A 6,000-nucleotide genomic window follows, 5' to 3' on the forward strand; every position below is an offset into this window, starting at 1 on the left:
CCCATCGACTAGAGTGGCACTTCCTCCTCAGTAAACATGCTCTTGTAAAGCTACCATCTTCAATCCCATTCAACTAATCCAGATTTACTCCTAAATAAACATTTAGTAGACTGCCAGCTTAATTGATTTAGCCGCTACACTCACTTCCATATACACGTGTTTAGGCTCGCTCTGGATCCTCAAAGTATTCACAGCGCCCATCGCAGCGACGGAGAAAACCACTTTACTCAAGGGAGAAGCCCCCACTGGCACGTGATTAACTTCTGGGGTTGCAGCAGCTAAACTGTCCCAAGACACCTTACTTCCAAGTACGCGTTGCCACTTTCCCAGCCGCCAGCTGTTCCGTTTCCTTGCCTCTGGTCAACAGAGCTCTTTACGCGTTTAGGTTGCAGGGTTGCTCTGTGGAGGGTGGAAAGGAAGGGTGGTACCATGGGGCAGAATTTGATGGACGGATGTTCAGGGGCCCCACTTAGGGCTCCTCGATGCAGCAGGGCGCGCTTACCACGTATTAGACTAAGTGTGGCAATTCACACGGCCATCATTCTAAACGGCGGGGGGTGGGTGGGTGGGGAGTAATAAAACCATTGTCCCGGGTCTAAAATTACCATAGTGCACCACTGGGAGTCGGGGGGAGGGGTAGAAGAAAACGAAAGTAAGTCCTCGCCTGCCTTTTTCTCCCTCTGCCCATTTCTGTCTGGCATAGATGGAAGCGAGCGGGGAGGCGAGCCACGACTTTCCCATTCTCCCAGCTGCTCTCGCCTAGCCTCGTGCAGCGACGCACCATTCTCGCTCCAAACCCATTTCCAACAACTTCTTTGTTAATCCGGAATCCTCGAGGAAGGCGATGGCTGAGAGAGGGAGGGGGGAGCCGTCTGGGAGTAGAAAACACACACACACACACACACACACACACAGAAACTCCACACCCACGTGGTTCTCAGCAGGTCTCCAGCCCCAAGTCTTTGCGCTCGCTCGCCATTTGCGCACTGATTTATGATGGAAGTAATTTAAACGGGGAGAGTTTACGGCTGGAGTTATTAGACGGAACACCTCCGCCTGACACCGCCGCTCTTCCTTCTCTCTCTCTCTCTCTCTCTCTCTCTCTCTCCCCACCGCGCAACCCGTTTCCCAAGCCTGCAGCTGCGAGGCGCGGCTAGCGCCAAGTTCAGGCCCGAGCCGCCGCCGCCGCACATTCCTCCACCGCGCGCGCTTCCTTCTCCTCCGGGATCAAAGGCGCAGCGAGGAAGCGCGACGGATTTGAGAAGGCGGGGACGTGTCCACTCATACTAGACCTTGAGGGGTGGGGGTAGTGGGGGGGGGAGGGAGGGAGGGAGCACAACACCCCAAACAAACACGGAACCTAACCCAACGAAGCTGGCACTTCGTGCCCCCCTCATCTCCAGCCATTAAACAAAAATTAAGCCGGCACTTTTGGGGCGTCTCCAGTAAACAAAATTGAAATAACCAGCTATGATGGCGGCAAAATGACCGACTATGATGGCGGCGGCAAAATCAGAGACTGTTTAGTCTGGCATCTCTTCTCCCAAGCCGACTCCCTGGAAACTGAAGTCAGGCATGGGGGAGGGCGAGGGAGATATTTTAAAAGAAGGGGGGGGGAGAAAAGAAATGTTCAGGGAAGTGTGTGAGAGAGACAGAGAGAGAAAGAATCCTGTACAATTAAATAGAATACAGCGTGCGAACTGTGAAAGGAGACACACACGCAGAGAGAGAGTATATACATCAGGCTAGAAAATGCACAAAGTGTTTGATGGAATGAAACAGCTTGGGATATATACCATAAAACAACTGGCACAACAGGTTCGATCCAGGGCAAGTGAAGCACATTTGTAGAGTTTATGTCCTTGCGAGAGAGGGCAAAAGGGTTGCTCACTCGCTCAACAGCAGATTTCAGCGGGAAGCTGTGCCCGGACGGTGCCCAATGTAATAAAAAACCAGGGAAACTGGGAGACAGGCCGCAAAAAAATAAAGAACGAAAGGAAGAAAGTATGTTATTTAAGTCGGGCTCATTACAGAAATAAGGAACAAGAATGCATCTCCAGAAGGCCCCTACAGGACTCTTTTCAATAGAGAGGTCTCAGCAGGTGAGATGTTTTGTTCCTTGCTGGTGCCGGAGCCTATTCCATAGGTGAAACCCCTTCAGGTCCTCAGTGGATCAAACCTTTTGGAATATCAAGGGCTGTTGAGGAATATCCAAGGTGTTGGTCACACTTTCAGCTCTCAATCCTGCAAAGTTTTGCGGTATCAAAACACCAACACATCACTTTTACCAGGGAGGCAAAGTAACTGTTCCACAGTTTCAGGAGAAATCAGGAGTTCTGGTTTCAATAAAAGTATGAATCCACGCGGGTCCCTCCGTCGCAACCCCACCCTGATTTCATATGCCCTGAAGTGCTTCATTCCTCTTTCCACCCATTCTTATTCGATCACAGCTTCATAGAAGCATGATACTTAAGTAATCCGGAACAGAACAGTTCTTTAACTTATTAACCTTTTCTGCCCCTTCAAGTTGAAGAGGAAGGCGAGAAGGGGTGGGGGTGGGGAGAAGGAGATAAATTCCCTTAGAAAGTGGCTTCAAATATTTGAGTTCTGGGGAGCAGAACAGTCACCGAACTGGGATCTGGAGCGAGCTGAACACAACTTAATTTTAAAACACCATTCCAGGGTTTTTATTTCTCTAGATAAATGCTGGGGAGGGTTTATGGTCTTGTAAACTGGATACCCGGAGTTGCTATAAATGGCTGACTGTAGACTCCTGCGATCCGTATTTGGAAAAATTGAACAATTTTTTTCATTCCAAAGACCAGCTTCTAAGGACTCTTTCCCTGTCTTATTCGTTGTTGAGAATTCTGCTATCAAGTGCGTATATTTGGGGGATATGAAGACTCCCAGACCAGTTCGCCTTTAGGAACGGTTTCGAATTCTCCCTAAACTTCCCCCAAAAAACCATAGCGAGGCGTGGATTTCTATTCATTACAGGTGGGTCCACCTTAAGAATTCGTGGTTATTCTGGCAGGTTTGACGTCCTTAAATACAAACAGTTCGATTTACAGGCAATCCATATCCAAGCAACTAAATTTGCTTACCTGCTAGTAAGTCACTTTTTTTAAAGGGACTGTATCTCAATCAACCAGGGCCTCGTCTGGCTTCTAGCATTTTGTGTTGGCAAGGAGGCCTGAAGACATGAACCAGAGCGAAATTGCCAGAACGGAAATACAGGAAGTCGAAGATGCTTACTTAATTGTGCCAAGAATTAACAACACACAGTGAAACTATATAAAATTGCAAAGTCCTTATCAGTTATTCCTTTTCACTCATTGTCTAAAATACCGGAAGGCTAGAAATGTACCTCTGACCAACGAGGTACAATACTGTCTACAGACTTCCCTTTCATCCCCGCAAGAAAAAGGGATAGAGAACTAAAAAAAGTATGGGGAGGAAATCTTAAAGAAAGGAGAAATAAAGCACAGCTCTGAACTCAGGGAAGCGGGAGATCGGCCTTGCTGATTCCAGACAACACGTGATTATTCCTGAGAAGCACCTAAGTCTCTCCAACTAACTGACCGAACTACATATTATTATAAAAACTTGAAATGAATGTATGCCTTGAAGACACATTTGCTTGATAAAGGATAACAATTTAGCTTGTGTGTTCGTTTTTAAATCCATGTTATGGTTATTATGAGGCATAAAAAACGATCACAGCAAAAGACCGAGGAGCTGTTTGCGAGTATCGGAACAATTAGACAGATTCGTACAATTACATGCAAATAGATGCAGTACACGCGTGTTCTCAGTGCTTACGCCGCAGGTATGTCTATAGCTGTCTGTCCATCTCTTAATTCATTTCATTGACCTTTTCATTTCCTTCATTTTAATTCTGAAGTGAAATGAAAAGTTTTGCAATAAACCTTGCTGGCCGCTGCTGACCTTCCCTTTGCCCATTCCCATCTTTGCTGACATCTCAAGGGGTGCTTTCTGGTCATTCCCTCCAAATAATATACACTTGATACACATTGAAACTCTCTCTGTCTCCTTCCCCGCCCACAAATCATTTCCAAAGCCCCCCATTTCCTACTTGCTAAAGAAGATTTGGAATAGAAAACTGGGGTTTAACCAAAGTGACGCCTCAGATTCCTGGTGGAATGCGCCTAGGCAGTTTTCCTTAGATGTAGAGAAATATTCAGTATTTCCTTCGCTGAGTGTCACTACACTGAACGTGACCTACGCACCAAGTAAGGTTGCAGTCCTATTCCCACTTATCTGGGAGGACAAGGCCCATTTCATTCAAAGGGACTTACTTCTGAGTAGACTTGTATAGGATTGCGCTGTAAGTGTGCTTAGGGCTGCAACCGTAGAGACAAGTCGAGAGGTGTCCCTTTCTAGGCAACATAGAATCACCGTTTATTTGACCCGAGCGCCGCTTTCCCACGTTTTAAAAGCAGGTCAGTGCAGGGTTAGGGCTTATTATAGTTCGCCCTGCTGTGTCTCTTTCCTCCCTCCCCGCTTTGACTCAGGATCGAGGCTCTGTGCGGCTGAAATCGACATTACACTCCACTTGCTCCAGACGCTTATCCTTGGAAGTGGGTAGTCGAATTGACTCAGGATCAAAAAGTGGCCACGTGGTAAAAATTACGACCTCGACGTCTGGCACACGTTAAAGAGGCGTCAAGAAACTTTAGACAAAGTGCATTCATCATACTTCGGGAGGAAAAGCGATACCCTGAACTCAACGCGAAAGTAAATGCACTTCCAAGTCAAGGGAGCTGGTTCACTCACGCCTAAACGCCTCGTTTGGAAACGATCTTCGCTGAAACCAATAGCGCTGGCTTGCAAGTACATAGATTTCAGACCCCTGTGGCAATGTGCTTATTTTCTGCCTATGGTATGGCCCTCCATACTTCACATGGGAGTATAGATAAACCCCATATTCTAGTGATTTTTATCTGGAGGTATGTCCCCATTTCTTTCAGTGGCGTTTACTTCCAGGTAAGCGTGCCACTTCGAAATAGTACGAACGCCGCAGATCGTCGGCTTTTGCCCTGCGAAACATCAACTCCTGCCGATTGTTATTTTTAAACCCGCCATCTCAGGCCAGATCATGCTACCCGGATCATCAACGCGGAGGTGAACTGAAGCTCATCTGAGATCAAGCTGCAAATGATCCCGTTTAGGACTGGAGGGGAGAGGCGAGACTTTAAAGCACGCCTGCTTGGAAGTCGAGACCACTCAAAGTAAACAGACCACTTCCGAGCAAGAAGAAAGATCTTAGACAGAGAGCGACCCACTGCCCTCAGCAGGCCCAACAAGCATTCACAAGAGGACTTGGCATCATCCACAAGCTGCAATGCTATCCGGGTTGTGTAAAAACCCGGTGATGCGCTTCGAAGTAAACATCTAGGGGGTCGCAGTCTCACCCCAGCAGAGAAATGCTCACCTGGAGCAGGGCTTGGTCAAGTGAAGCACTTTTAGGTGAAACAACCCTGTGCAAACTTCCCCACGAGCAAGCCTTCTTGTAGACAGAGGGCCTTGCTTCCCAGTACCTGTAATGGGATCGCGCCAAGACTCTTTTAGTTGAACTCAGGGATCTTACGCTGTAAAGTCTAGATCCGGAGCGACGGTGAAGAAATTTACTTAAGTACCATTCCACACGAAAAGAGCCTTCTTATGGATTATAGAAGCGCCTTCCCATCAGATGTCAAGGAGATAAGTAACTATACAACCTTTAGAAGGCATCTGAAGGCAGAAGTATTTAATGTTTTGTTACGTTTTTATATATGTTGGAAGTGGCTGGGGCAGCCCAGTCAGATGGGCGGCACACTATCATCATCATCATCATCATCATCCACTAAGTTCCACTCAGAGTTGACCCACTGAATTGATCGTGTTTATTAACTGCAATGGGTCTACTCTGAGCAGGACTAGCATTGGCTATGTCTGCTAAACATACCACTCGACTCAAAAAATAAAAGGAAGAAAGTC

This window comes from Podarcis liolepis, assembly GCF_965112155.1.
Source record: "Podarcis liolepis genome assembly, chromosome: 4".
NCBI classification, from domain to species: Eukaryota; Metazoa; Chordata; class Lepidosauria; order Squamata; family Lacertidae; genus Podarcis; species Podarcis liolepis.